Source organism: Canis lupus, chromosome 19 (assembly GCF_011100685.1).
Source record: "Canis lupus familiaris isolate Mischka breed German Shepherd chromosome 19, alternate assembly UU_Cfam_GSD_1.0, whole genome shotgun sequence".
Taxonomy (NCBI): domain Eukaryota; kingdom Metazoa; phylum Chordata; class Mammalia; order Carnivora; family Canidae; genus Canis; species Canis lupus.
Genome location: NC_049240.1, coordinates 40901075 through 40917076, shown reverse-complemented (window position 1 = coordinate 40917076; position 16002 = coordinate 40901075). Strand labels below are relative to the sequence as shown.

At 38.8% G+C, this 16002-nt stretch overlaps 1 long non-coding RNA gene across 2 annotated transcripts; it reads left to right on the top strand.

Annotated features, from left to right (window-relative positions):
* The first annotated feature begins 2 nt into the window (after positions 1-2).
* LOC106560058 lies at positions 3-12867 on the top strand. 2 transcript variants are annotated; one of them, XR_005374218.1, is made up of 4 exons: positions 3-162; positions 4337-4508; positions 11911-11996; positions 12426-12867. It is a non-coding gene; the product is annotated as an uncharacterized LOC106560058 (long non-coding RNA). The 2 variants fall into 2 exon arrangements; XR_005374217.1 differs by having other exon boundaries at positions 5-162; positions 4337-4504.
* The last annotated feature ends 3135 nt before the right edge of the window (positions 12868-16002 follow it).

Genomic DNA, 16002 nt, shown 5'->3' with positions numbered 1-16002 from the left:
ATAGTACCCCTACTGAGATAAAATCAGCCCAGATAGCCAAAGATTCGAGAGTAAACAAATATACAATAGCAGGTATGCTCTTGGAATCATTTGGGGACATTTTGGAAACAAAGAATAATTCTGCTGCTGGAAACTCCATCAAAAATAGGGATCATATGGAAGGTAAAGAAAATGTCTTAAACTCATTATATCAAACAAGTAGCCTTAACCAAAGTTGCAAGAGTCTATGCAAATCCTCAAAGCATAAATGTCTGAAATGATTCAAAGAATTCATAAAATATTAATATTTAGTCCTTAACCTCAAAAAAGAAAGAATGGGAAAAATCTAGTTTCACCTTTCACTCAATCTCGGGTGCTCTCAAGGAAACCACATGATGGCATCAAATGATTTCAAATGGATGGATATTTGCTAAATTTCTCCACAAAATTACTCATCCTGGTGTAGACAAATTGGTTACTATCTTAAATCAGGATTGATGAGAAAACTTTAAAAAGAGAGTTGAAGTTATTTTCAGGTCATGTGTGAACTGTCAACAACATAATCCTGGAAAAACTATTAAGGTGGAACATAACCAAGAACCAAGAGTTCTAGGGGTCTTTTGAACATCTTCAGATGGTTTTTACTCAACTTCTACTCTCCATGAGATTTGAATATATTTTAGTTATTGTAGATCTACTTTCAGGATGAGCTGGAGCATTTCCTTGCAAAAAGCTACATTCCTTACAGTTGCATAAAGAAAGCTGTTTGATTTTGGTTTCTGATCCAGAATAGACCAACTTTTATGCCAAGTGACTAAGGAATACATTTTATGGGAACCATTATCGATGAACTCTGTAAGGTATTACCCTCTTATTCAAAAACTATATTGCCCTTATCACTACAATCTTCTGGAGAAGTTGAAAGAATCACTGTAATATTTAAATTAAAATCACCAAAACTCTCAGAAACCCTTAAACTCCTCTGGCCAAAGGAAATCCACAAATGCTTATAGCTATATAGTCCATTCCCTTGAGGACACATCAGTTATCATCCTATAAAGTGTTAACTAGTCCAGGCATTTTAGGATTTCACCTCTGATACTAGGCTTGCCCTACTGTGGGCAATTACGGCGAAATATTGTAAGGGACTCATATATTCTATCCAGTCCTATCACTGAAAGTTTAAGGCTGCCTTTCCACATCTTCTTATACCCATCTTCATGATTGTGAGCCAGAAGTTTTTATCTACTGGAAAAGACTTCAAAGAAAAACTGCTCTTTACACATTGGAAAGAACCTTATGAAGTTCTGTTAATAAATTCAGTAGAGAAACTCCAGGTAATCCATCATTGGGCTCATATTTCACAACTTAAAGAAGCAATTTCAAATTTGACCCAACTGGAAGGCTACTCCAATACACACTTTCAAATTGAGGATTCTCAGAGATCCACTAATAGCAGCCAGTCTTTGGTAGTAGTCAGCTCACCAAAGATCTTCAAAACAAGCTAACAACCTCATATAGTAGACAGCTTTCACCCAGTACAGACTAAGACCCCTAATTCCCGTTTTGGCCTTTGCTTGCTTATAATAATTTCTCTTCTCATTTTCTATAAACATCTAGTTGTTATTCCTATAATGACCTTTTGCTCTTTTCTTTCCTCCTTCTTAAAATTGTTAGTTCAGAACATACTCATTTTAAAGCCATCTTACATTATCCCAAATAGCAGCCTCTGCCTTCATTCTTACTGACTGCTGGATATGTCATCAATTGCCAGACCCCCATGGTAAAAACCTCTGGCAAATTCTAGTCTCATCAAATGAGACCATAGGGAATTATATCTGATGGCATTTACACCTCACCTGCATGGACAAATGACCTTAAACAAATCAATCTGACTATGCTAGTGTCCCTCTCTCCCAGAAAAAAAAAATAACCAATTATTACAATCTATTGATCAGACTCTAGGTAATTCTAAAATTGAATTCAGCAACCTTCATATTGATGGGTCAAATAATTGCCACCTCTAGGAATCTAGGTAACACAGTTAAGGTAAAGTTTGTTCTTGTTTTTTGTTTTAAAGATTTTATTTATTTATTCATGAAAGACACAGAGAGAGAGGCAGAGACAGGAGCAGGCTCCCCACAGGGAGCCTGATGAGGGTTTCCATCCCAGGACTCTGGGATCACACCCTGAGCGGAAGGTAGATGCTCAACCACTGAGCCACCCTGGTGTCCCAGTAAGGTTGTAGTAAGGTTGTAGTTTCGACCTTGTCTCATAAACCACTTCTTCATTCCTGATGCCAGGATTACTAGAAGATACCACTTCTTTTGTGGCTAGGATATCTGATCTTGTTTGCCTCATACTAAAACCTCATGTACTTTAGGAAGAGTATGCCGATACTTTTTATACACAGAGATCTCAATTCTATAAATCACCAAGGCTCAAAATTTCAACTCAGACAAGAGCTCCAAAATGAAGTCCATCCTTGATTATTCAGGCATTCTACCTGGGTGTTCACAAAACTCATTCTTTATGTCAAAAATCAAAGTCATATTCTCATTGGTGGGAATTATACAAATAGAAAGGACTGTAATGAACTTATCAGTGGCTCTGGAAGAAGTCATTAACAATACCATCTCTGCCCTAAATGAAACAGAAAGCAATCTAATCTCAATGTCACAGGTATTGATGAGCATTTGGACTGCTCTAGATTTCTTGTCCAACTATGGTAGTGTCTGCACTGTTCGTAATACTTCTACCTATATTTGGATCAATGAAACAGGTAACATAGAATGGCCTATATATATTGCAGCCTATCAGACTTGAACTCTTGGCCTGGGTTGAGCAGTTGGGATTCCCAGTTTCAAAGAATCTTACAGGGATTAATTCTTCTTATTCTTATCATAGTGATAATGATGCTGGACAGCTGTATTCTATCCAGTGCCTTAAAAGCTTCTGCATAAGTGCTCTCTCCACAGATGATCTCAAAGCTAGTAGACAATAGTGGATAGAGTCAAGCAAACCTCATGATACTGTTGTCTATGGAGATAAGAGCACAATATTCAAAGGAGAAGATCTGAATCTCTAGAGCTTGGTGACACAGTCATCCTCACAACTGAGAGAATGATCAAAAGGGGGAATGAAGAAATGAATATACATTGGACATGGCCTATATATATATATAATATATATTGGATGGACAATGGCCAGACCACAGATGACAATAGGTCTCTGGCCCACAACTTTGCAACAACCACCCTGAAAGTGAAACCACAGACTCTGCAGCAATTGGCCTATAATGGCCAGGAGTTTGTCACTGACTGCCAGCTTCCCTATTGTTTTGTCCCCTCTTCCAACATAAGAACAACCAGAGAAAACCAAATACACTCCTCAAACCAATCACATATGACTGCACTCACCCTCTAGTTAGCCTACCACAGGCTTCCTGAACAACTTCCCATCAGAGCGTAGACAAAACCATCTCCTTTAGGCACCATAAAGCTATCCCATCATTCCACCAGCCTTTGAGTCTCTGCCAAACACAAAATGATGGTGGGTGACTTCTTGCTTTAGCAAGCTCTGGACAAATGGCCTCTATCCTTATTTGGATGATTGTTTATTTAAACCCAGGATAGCTGAGAGGCCAGACCCTCGCTGACCCCTGAGAGAAAAAGCCATGATCTGATTTAAAGGGTTATTAGAAATCAAGGTTTGTCCCTGAATATCAGACCCTTCAATACAAATTCATACATTCCAAAGTGCCTATGTTCAGGTTCTTTAAGAAGAAAACCTATTCAATAATTGTATATCTTTTAATTAAAACACACACACACACACACACAATGTCCATTATCCAGTTGTCTTCAGCAATATAGAAACTATTAAATGGTACCTCTGTAGGCAACATCCCAGTGAAAACGTTGGTTTGTTTAATTGGTGGCTAATATGACATTGGAGCCTGAGAATATACAAATATTGTGTTTTTACTATCTATAAAGGTGATAAATCGTATTTCATTTGGGACTGGTGTCTAATTTACAGTTCCTGTGCTTTTTATGTTACCTGTTGGAATACTAAAAGAGGATGCAATAGAAAGCTAAATAAACCATACAAATTGTTAAAAATTTAAATATTCACTTAGCAGGATCCACTAACTACTGAGTTTGGTGAATATAAGCAATAGATATGCAGATTCTTTAAGGGAAAGTGCTATCTGGGGGACGTATGCTTCTATTGTGTTTTGAATTCTCTTTTCAAAAATATTCATTATCCAATTATGTCTACAACTGCAATGCAACTTGATGCTCTTGCTGTACAAAAAGAAAAATGCAATCCTAATTTAAATTTTTTGTTTTAGGCAAGTGTATCTAGAACGAAAGAAACCCTAGAACAATTCCGAGGACTTGGTCTGTCTCCAGATGGATGGAAGAAAGAAAATTCTGCAATCTTTCAGTCTTTCAGGGCTCAGAAGCCAAGCAGCCCAACACAGAGACTGCAGAGAAAGGCCTGCTGAGCTGGGAAAGTGGTTGGTATGATAAGTATTTTGATGAAGCTATGTACATCTGAAGTGACTATTTAAAATTCAGGATAAATTTTAAGCCATTCCATTCAAAAATATAGCTTGTAAGATCACCATAAGTTGGGGGTAACCTGTAAGAAAACTAGAGAGAAACACATTTATTAATGGCCCCTTAAACTGGAGCTGATGACCAATAAAGGTTTTGGCAGAATCGATATCTAAAGCCAGAAAAATCTCCTGTTAGACCTTTGATCTCCCAGCAACTGGAGGGATAAAGGTTTGACTCACCCACAAGTTTTACAAGGCTGAATTCTATGTTAAGAAACTCAATAGAAATGATTCAGGGATTCCCTCACTATTACTTCCACTTGGCAATAAAACTGTTAATATCAGCCCGGTTTTATAACTTTGATCTGTGACCCTGTTTTCAAGGGCATTGGGTTCCTCTGAGACATATTTGGGCATTTTTTTCTAGCCCATCATGGAGTGGCTTAGGAAATGGTGGGTGGCAAGTTTCTCCTCTAAGTCCGCTAATCCATTCCTGTAGTGAAATCAAACAGAATAACCTCATTACTTCCTCAGAATAATGATTACACTTCAGAGAATTTTCACATGTATTAGGGTACTGGCTTTGAAAGTGTGTTCCAAAGGCCACCTGGGGTATGAGCAAATGGAGGTGTAGGGGGATCTCACGCCAGACCTACTGAGTCAGACTCTCTGGGAATGAGATCCTATAATTTGCATTTTAACAAGCTCACCATGTGAATCTTATACATACAAATGTTTCAAAACCATTGCTTGCGATCTTCAAGCCGCTCTTGGAGAGCTAGAAGCCAAGAATCTGGTCTTACTTGTCCTCAGCAACAAATAAATAAATATGAAATGGATAAATGAGTGAGTGAATTGCTAAATAATAGAAATTATTTGAAGTATGAGGCGAATAAGTATCAAAGATCACACACACACACACACACGTCATATATCTACTACATTTTGGTGAAATCTTAAATTTTATGACCCACTTAGTTTTATATTACAGCTTCCTGGAGTGCCTGTTAGATTCCCTAGCCCCATTCTAGACCTACACTTCCTACTCCCATAACAATGAGGCATTATTTGGTATTCTGAATACCAGCCACTTTTCATTATTGACAAAACATAGTCAAAATACTGATGGCAATTAAATAAAATGTAATATCATTTATTATCACAAATGCCTGGAATAAAAGGTTCTGTTGTCCTTATTTTACATATGGAGAAACAGAAGGTAAAGAAGATGATTTCTTCATTACCCAGTAAGAAGGAGATCCATTAGCTTAATTTGTATCACAAGTCCTCAGTGTTTCTAACACCGTGGAAAAGAAAGCCTACACATAACGAGTGCATTCACCTCCAAATCTTAAATGTTGAGATTAAAGGATAGTATGCAAAGTTATCATTTCATAGCATTTCTTTCTATAAATTTTTTTTTATTTTTTATTGGTGTTCAATTTACTAACATACAGAATAACCCCCAGTGCCCGTCACCCATTCACTCCCACCCCCCGTCCTCCTCCCCTTCCAACACCCCTAGTTCGTTTCCCAGAGTTAGCAGTCTTTACGTTCTGTCTCCCTTTCTGATATTTCCCACACATTTCTTCCCCCTTCCCTTATATTCCCTTTCACTATTATTTATATTCCCCAAATGAATGAGAACATATAATGTTTGTCCTTCTCCGACTGGCTTACTTCACTCAGCATAATACCCTCCAGTTCCATCCACGTTGAAGCAAATGGTGGGTATTTGTCATTTCTAATAGCTGAGTAATATTCCATTGTATACATAAACCACATCTTCTTTATCCATTCATCTTTCGTTGGACACCGAGGTTCCTTCCACAGTTTGGCTATCGTGGCCATTGCTGCTATAAACATCGGGGTGCAGGTGTCCCGGCGTTTCATTGCATCTGTATCTTTGGGGTAAATCCCCAGCAGTGCAATTGCTGGGTCGTAGGGCAGGTCTATTTTTAACTGTTTGAGGAACCTCCACACAGTTTTCCAGAGTGGCTGCACCAGTTCACATTCCCACCAACAGTGTATGAGGGTTCCCTTTTCTCCACATCCTCTCCAACATTTGTTGTTTCCTGCCTTGTTAATTTTCCCCATTCTCACTGGTGTGAGGTGGTATCTCATTGTGGTTTTGATTTGTATTTCCCTGATGGCAAGTGATGCAGAGCATTTTCTCATGTGCGTGTTGGCCATGTCTATGTCTTCCTTTGTGAGATTTCTGTTCATGTCTTTTGCCCATTTCATGATTGGATTGTTTGTTTCTTTGGTGTTGAGTTTAATAAGTTCTTTATAGATCTTGGAAACTAGCCCTTTATCTGATATGTCATTTGCAAATATCTTCTCCCATTCTGTAGGTTGTCTTTGAGTTTTGTTGACTGTATCCTTTGCTGTGCAAAAGCTTCTTATCTTGATGAAGTCCCAATAGTTCATTTTTGCTTTTGTTTCTTTTGCCTTCGTGGATGTATCTTGCAAGAAGTTACTATGGCCGAGTTCAAAAAGGGTGTTGCCTGTGTTCTTCTCTAGGATTTTGATGGAATCTTGTCTCACATTTAGATTAAATAAAATCTGTAAGTATTTAGTGATAGTTTCATAAGTATATCAAAAGTTAAATTGTAATGCTGGAGTTCAGATATCACAGCAAGTTAATATAGAAAAGCGTCAAACAATGTTCTAAAATGAATGCTCCCCTCACCCCACCCAAGATCAACTATGAATCCAATGGTGTAAAAGCAGATCATGGTTGCAAGGAACTGTTAGGGTATCTGGGAAAAGGGATTCATACTAGACTCTAAAAGGGAGACAAGATTTAATAACCAAATGGATGAAGAGGTATTCATCTTTTCATTTAACATTTACTGGATTATCTTTTAGATACAAAAACTTATGTTAAATTAGCAGGGTGACTGTTTTCCCGAAATCTAATCTTTTTAGGAATCATCAATCTCCCAATTCCTGTGGTTTGAGTGGGCTTACCACATCCATTTGCCTCAGGAGTACACACATGTCTCAAGCATGGGCAATGAAGTCCTCCATTCTCTCTGCCACCAAGGAATAAGCATGGCACCCAAGATGAACTGTTAAGAGCCCTCTGTGAAAGTATTCTATCAGAGAAATTTTAAGATACTAACTTTTCCATCACAAGGTACATGTTCCAAGTATGCAACAGCTGCGTGAGGCCATCTTCTCTGGTTAATATGGGGGAGCCTTGTAGGAGAGAAAATGTGGCTAATATGCCATCTGTAGGAGAGGCAGAGAGATTGCTAATAAAAATCATGTGGCTCCCTGAGCCCAGGCCTGACTGGAGCCTCGATCTTTTCGATCTTTGAGCCAATAAATTTCTTTTTATGGTTAAAATGGTCTGAGTTGGGTTGCTCTCTTTTGCAGCCAAAAGATATTCCAACATTGAAAGCAATGACACAAAGTAAAAAATATTCTCTGTCATCAAGAAGCACAGCTAACCAAACAAGAATACTAATAATTATAAGGCAGTGTGATAAAATCTTATAATAAATGCAAACACTAGATGCTTTGCTGGCACAAAAAAGGGCCACCTTATTCCTTATCTGGAGTTAGAAGTACCAAACTTCTGCCACTGAAAGATATCAGGGATTTATTAGCCTTTATTAGCCTCTCTAACTAATCTTTTCCCTCTGTTCAAACCAATCGGTAGATATTTTCTTCTAAATACATAGCATATAAGCATTTAAAAATGGCACAGAAATCATTGAAAAGAACTGCACACATCTCCCGGGCTTATTAATAAAGTTAGAGTTTACAAAGAATTTTAAATATGACCTCTCTTAACTAGGGAAACTGTCTCAAATTCAACATCAAAGGACATTATTTACATACTCTTAAAATCCCTTATTTTCTAGCTCAGTAGCAAATGCCCAGTTCAAAGATGATCTTCAGGAGTTAGATAAATACCCACTGAAAAGTGTTCTGATTTATGTTTAGTTTCAAAGGGGTATACTTAAGGACAGAAGTAACACAAAATTAGGGAAGGTAAGACCCGGAAGGCAGCTAACTCTACGTGTGTGGTTAATCACATATATGTTATGTTAACTACAGTGACAGAGAGAAGGTAGTCATCAGTCATGTCAACGATAGTTTGACGTTAAGTTAGAGCCAATATTAGTCAATGGCAGAAAAGAAAAAGCAAATTTTGCATAGGATTGTCACAGGGAAGAAGCATCAAGGTTTGGTAGATTTCACTGTAATTCCAGAAAAGGGATAAGTCCCAGCTCCAAGAAACACAAGAAAGTCAGTGTTAATCCATACATCAAAAGGTAAATGATGCTGGGAGGTAGAAGGAAAGAGGGCTTTAGAAATACGTGGAGTAGTGGGACACCTGGGTAGCTCAGTCAGTTCAGCATCTGACTCTTGATTTCAGATCAGGTCATTATCTCAGGGTTGTGAGATTGAGCCCTGTGTCAGGCTCTGTGCTGAACACAGAGTCTGCTTAAGATTCTCTCTCCCCCTCTCCCTCTGCTCCTCCCTTCCTGTTTCATGTGTTCTTTCTCTCTCTAAAAATAGAATAAATAAATAAATAAATAAATAAATAAATAAATAAATAATAAAAAGAAATACATGGAATAATGAAATAAATTAAGTTCTGTCTCATGGACTAATTGAGATAATCTTCTATGTAGAGAAAAGAAGAGGGATAATAACCCCCTATGATTGTTTTCTGTTTGCTAATTCCATGAAGTCTGAAGACTTTTGGAGAACCTGAAAGTTAGCCTTAGTTGGTGCAAGAGAGCATCAACCACTTATAGGCAAATTCCTAGCAAACTCTAGAAACAAAACTCTTATACTAAAGTTGCTCCTCCAGAAGGAAGGGGGAGGGAGGGGAGAGGAAAAACACTTTTATTTAGAGTGTATAACTTGCTATTTCTAAAAGAGGGCTTACAGTAAAGCTTACAGTAAACAGTAGACAGTAAATTTCTTAAGGATGGGCAACCCCCTCATCTCCATCTGTGTATCTCCGCCAACACCTCTCTCAAATCTCTGCATGTGGGAGAAGAGTAATATGAATCTAATGGATGTAGATGGATTAACTAATATTCAGCAAAAAGGACAAAGCTGAGAGCCAATATTTGATTTGTTCTATTAAAATAACTGAGATCCTTCTAGCCAAATCTATTTAAGAGAATTTCAGGGCCTAGCATGTGCTTGCCTCACAATTAGATGTTCTAAATAACTGACGTTTTAATAAATGAACAAATGCAATGGATTCCAATTGCTATATTGAGTTTTCAGATACACCCCCAAATCACTACTGCAGCACTCAATGCAGACAACCACTAACTGAGGCAGAATGGCAGGAAGGCCAGCTTCTCCCTGCTGTGGTCTCACAGTTTTGACAGTGTTAGATGAATTTTGGATACAGCAGTCAGAAACTCATCCTTCTCTAAGGAAAAATGCCCCAATTACCAAGATAGTTTCTTCAGGCCCCCAAAATGAGTTCACAGAGACAAAGATGGTGACCTTGAGGAAAGGCTATTTTTTCTCTAACTGCTCTTATTCAAATGCTGTGCCCAAGCCTGTAACTTTGTAGTTTATTTGCAGAAAGGCTTTCACGTACAGGTATGCTGGCTGTTTAGAGAACACATTGGGTGCCTGGCTCAGGAAGACTGCACACCGTTTAACCAAAGGATCTAAACCCATGGTTACATTTCATCTCTACTTCTTCACTCTTAATGGAAGAGGCAAGACTTAGATTTTTCCCCAAGCAACTGATCTCTGGTTTTCACCAAGAGACCCTTTTGGTGTGGATTGCACTGGGTAGGATTAGACAACCACCTTCTCAGGGGCAGGGGAAGCATACTTGAAAGTGGGATAAAATGGCTTATTTGAAATTTTTCTTCAGGGCAGGTGGTAAAACTAAGTGACACTTCAGAGTGCCCTATCAGTTCTAAAAGAATGTAAAATCCCATATAAATGACTGTGTTTAAGCCACCCTGATCCTGATGTTCCACTTGTTTACTAGAAGAGTGTTAGAATCACATTCCCCACTGCCCATATGGAAGAAATATCAGCTGAGACCACCATTCCAAGGAAGTTGCCTCCTCAAACTGCCTATTAAGCAAGAACAGAAATAATTTTTTCCTTTAGGTGCAAATGTGACAAAAGCTTCCAAAACAGAAATATATATATAATGTATATATAATACATTATATATATGTATACATATAATATGTATATATATACACACATATATACATATATGTGTGTGTATATATATATACTATTACATTTCAGGTGGTCTGCAAGGCCCCCATGAAGCTCATTCATGGAATTTCTAGGAGGTCCTTGTGCTCCAGATTAAAAATTCATACTCCAAACTTTGCTCTTTTTTCCCCTATAATTCCTTGCATTGTTCAAACTAGGGGAAATATACTGTGGGGATATCAGAAGAATTAGGAATCTCTGATTCCCTCAAAAGTGTTAAAAAAGAATCACTGTACCTTCCAAATACCTGAGCCAAATTCTTGACTCCTAATCTAGGCTGCAGGGCTTTCACAGACAATAAGAATACGGCACATCCTTTCATTCAACAAGTGCTTCTTAAGTGCTTCCTATGTGCCAGCCAGCTGCAAGAGTAGTCATCGGGGTTAAGGATGAAAGGTAAACTGTTGGTCTATAAAAAGCTCATAAAAATATAGACAGGTGGGCAGCCCGGGTGGCTCCATGGTTTAGCACCGCCTTCAGCCCAGGGCATGATCCTGGAGACCCGGAATCGAGTCCCACGTCGGGCTCCCTGCATGGAGCCTGCTTCTCCATCTGCCTGTGTCTCTGCCTCTCTCTCTCTTTGTGTCTCTCATGAATAAATGAATAAAATCTTTAAAATATATATATAGACAGGTAATGCAGCCTAACAGTATGAGAGATGCTCCTGTGGTTGTGAAGGTAAGTGGAGAGAGTATTGGGAATGTCTGGAGAGTGACAGGATGTCTTCTTAGAGAGGAAGGTGTCTGTGCTGTCACGAATGAATCGGAGTAGGCATGGAGAGAAGAGGCTCCCGGCTCACGAGCGAAGGTGATTGCTGGATTGCCAAGCAGTTCCCAGACTTTGTAGAAGTGTCAGTTACTTCCACTCTAATTATTCCAAAATAAATAGCAATCAGGGCATTTAGACAGTCACACTTCCTAGAGACACACTTAGCTTTACATGGATAGACTGTATTTGACTTTGCTGCAAGTCTCTTATAGAACCACCATATTCTCAATAAATATGAAAAACATTTTCATAAACATATTTATTTTCACTGTATTCTCTAAAAAACAGTATATTCATTTTTTTTGTTGTTGCTGTAACAAATTACCACACAGCAGCTTAAACACAAACTCATTATTTTACAGTATGTCAGGAGTACAACGTGGGTCTCACTGGACTGTAACCAAGGTGTCGACAAGGCTGCATTCCATTCTGGAAGTTCTAGTGGAAAGTATGTTTCCTTGCCTTTTCTAACTTCCAGGGGCCATCCAAATTCCTTGACCTGTGGTCATCTTTCTCCGAATTCAAAGCCAGCAAGCTGAATCTCTGACTCTTGTTGCATAGTAACGCTGCCTGCCCTCTGACCACAGCTGGGAAAGGTTCTCCAATAAACACTTGTGTAATTAGGTTGAGCCCATCTAGATAATCTGAGATAATCTCCCCATCTAAAGGTCTGCACTTTTAATTACATCTTTAATGTAAATTAACATTGTCAAAGGTTTGGAGGGTTAGGACATAGGCATTTCCCGGGGAGGGGAGCATTGCTGCCTACCACAAAGGGACTCGACAATTTCTCCTGCCTTTAGTTGTTATTGTTTGACGCGTGAAAGACAACAACAAAATGTAATGTGATTGTTCTACCTTTTTCTTTCATTTTTAGCTCACTTAAGGTATTTAATAAGATGCATATTCATGTCTAAGGATGTTTAAGACCTTGACTGTGTTCTCAATATCATCAACCACTGCACAAAAAAGAAATCAATAAAGGAATCAGTGCTGATAGATCAGACCAACAGAGGAGCTTCACACCCGGATCTCAAGCAAGTAGAAGCTGGAGAAGTGGCTGATAAAGGCCTTTGAAGAGCCACCTGAGTAACAGTGCTCCCTTGAGATGGAGACAAGCTATAAAGATGAAAATAATATCAAAGCAATGAAACACTGTAAAACAGGACTATCTGTATGCTTAAAATAATCTAATCAACTTTGTCAATGGGCATTCCACATCTATAGTGTATGTCCCAAAAGCAAAGCTAATGTATGTGTGTATTTTACACAGCAACAAGCCTATTGTCAATACTGCACCAATAAATTATAATAGCTTAGTCTTATTAAGTCTTCCAGTGCCTAGAAAAGAAGGCTACTTTTCAAAGGACAGAAGTTCTCTGCCCTCCAGCCTTTAACCATTTTAGAATGCTAACATTTTCCAGAACAAGTCCATCTATTTCAAAGGACATTACCTTTCAACATTCACATGAGGAGAAATTAGCCAAACATGCATATTAAACAAATGTTAAACCTCCATAATCTAGCTCTATTCAATGTATGTTTCCAGAGCACCCAAACAGTCTGATCACATGCTAAATTCATCACTAGTTCAACTTTTTTTTTTTTTTTTTTTTTTTTTTTTACTTTTTGCTGTGTTGTCTTGAAATTCAGGCTGGGCTCTATGACGTTAATTCTAAAATAAATGAAAGATATTCTCTGCTTTGGGGAATCAGAGATATTCTCTGATTTGGGGAATGAAAGATATCTCTCTGCTTTGGCTAGAGAGATAGTGAAGTCACCACCATTGGGTGATGTTCTAATATAAGGATATATGTACTGTGATGCTCAGAGAGGACTCACACACTGGGTATAGATAGGAGAAAAACTCTTTTTCAAACCTGAGATCAGGGGTTCCATGATGTATGAGACATGGTCATGTTCAGAATGGATCTGGATATTGCAGACCAGTGCCAGAAAGAAAGACACCTTAAAAAGGTCCCCTGAAAACTTCACTCCAAATCAAGTAGCGCTGCGTGAAGACATATGATGCAGGTCTACAGAGTAGACAGCCAGTTCTGGGGTATTCTTTGAGATGCACCAAAGGTTGCCTCTTTCTCTGGTCTAGAAGAGTCTTCAAGAAAGGAAACATTTGAGGGTCCTAGGGAGCCAAATAGGATTTGTCCCAGCTGAGAGCACTGGGAGACGACTCTAGGGAGAGGCCATGAGCAAATGAGCTAGATGTGTTCAGAAAATGGTAGAGAAGAGTCTCCTGGGAGATAGGGACAGAGAAAATTGGAGGAGATAATTTTTTTTTAAGATTTTATTTATTTATTCATGAGAGACAGATGAGAGACAGAGAGAGAGAGAGAGAGAGGCAGAGACACAGGCAGAGGGAGAAGCAGGCTCCATGCAGGGAGCCTGACGTGGGACTTGGTGCTGGGTCCCCAGGATCACATCCTGGGCTGAAGGCGGTGCTAAACCACTGAGCCACCCAGGCTGCCCCTGGAGGAGATAATTAAGGTCTTTCAGGGCAATCCTGTGCATGAACCCTTAAGGTAGAGTCAGAATATGGAAGAAACTAAGTGAAAGTTTAAAAAATCTGGACTGACTTGACAACTGGAAAACAGACTCTGGGGACACATAGATGATCCAATCTGAAGCCATCTTGGTGGGAGTTTTCTCAAGCAGATTGAGAAAAAATATGGAGGAATGTTTATTAAATGATATCTGGAAAGAAATACTGGACATTCTCATTTCAATCATTTGGTGCTGTGTTTATTCCTTTTCATGTCCTTCTCAGTAATGCTGCTTTTGAAAAAAAAAAATCAGTCTCACCTAGCTGTACTGCGTGGAAAAGGGAAGAACTGTGTTTATAAATATATTCGTCTGCATGGCCTGGATACGTCTGGCTCTGAGGAGCATTGATGCTCATGAGCAGAGGCCCTTGAGAAGAGGCCCTTGGGCAGAAGGTCAGGTGCCAGAGGGAAAGAACACAAGGAGCAGGGGAGCAGGACAGCTCCTCAGTAGTTTGTTATTCCAAAGTAGCACATTTCCAAATACTTTGTCATGTCATATCTTGGTGTGACAGACATGAGGACCAGAAAAATAAGATATGAAAGTGACATACCTTAGAATAAAGCGACAATTAGGTCAGAATGTTTAATGTACAGAAGAGATATGGAGAAAAGATTGTCAAAGAGTGATGTCTTTGCCGTTATACCCAGGCCCCGCCATCCAGGAGCACAGGCTCTGCCCCCAGGCCCAGCGAAGGCTGATGTGCATAACTACTGATACTCCCAGAGGTCTGGGAAAATTTTAGGAGTGCCAGTATCTCCTGGAAAGTCAACTATGGATCTTTTACTTGCTCACCCTTACTTGCCACAATGCTTGAGCACGTACCACCAGTATCAGTGTGTTTATTTACAAATTTAATAAAGTCCACCCATATATAAAAAATAGAAATCTATAAAAGAGAAACAAAATAGGATAAACTATGTTTAAACTAATATTTGTATTACTTGCACCATATGCAGGCATTTGGCTAAGCACATTACACCCATTAACTTATTTAAGCCTCATAATAGCCCCCCAAGGTAGTATTATTATTATTCTCCATTTTACAAATGGGGAAACGAAGTCATCCATGGTCATACAGCTGGTAAGCACCAGAACGTGACTTCAAACCAGGAGTCTGGCTGTAGTATCTGGAACCTACCCTCTGCACCATAGGCTTCTAATTCTTCTGATGTTTTCCCTAATCGCTTTTCTGCTCTCCTGGTCCGGATGGCATAAATTAATCCCTCAAGACATGATGGGCATTTGGGAAGAAGCTTATTATTAACGATAGTGTCTGTAAACCCATATTCAAACAGTCTTCTTGGTAGTCATATCCAGTTAGATTGTCACTGTCTCTTACTCTTGATGTCGCTAAACAGGAGCTTTGAAAGAGCAGAACAATTGCCAGCATGGCCCTTTTCTTTTGCTACCTTGTGGATGCTTTTTAGCATTATTATCAACTCCCAGGTTCTTTGTAGAAATCTGTTTTAAGGCATTCACCCATATTGAAAGGGGTATGTTAATCAAGCAAGATCACTGACCCTTAAATCCACTTGCCAAGGCATTATAAATCTTACTATATCACAATAAGCAAAACTTAACTTCACTCCTACTCAGCTCATTCTGCACATTTTATCCAGGACCTGATCAGCTGATTGTCAGACAGGTTCAATGAAAATGCCAATGCCAATCAGCAGCAAAGTTTAAGAACTTTCTTTATAAACATAAGTTCTAAAATTTTGTTCTCAGACCATAAACGATTCTCGCCTATAGCAGGAGTGTACGAACCCTACTTTGGAGACCACTACTCTAATAGCATGTTTCTCAAAGTGGGGCCCTTACACTATCTATAGCAGAATCAACAGGGTTTGGTTAGTTTTTTTTTTATTTTTTCAAATTTTATTTATTTATTTATT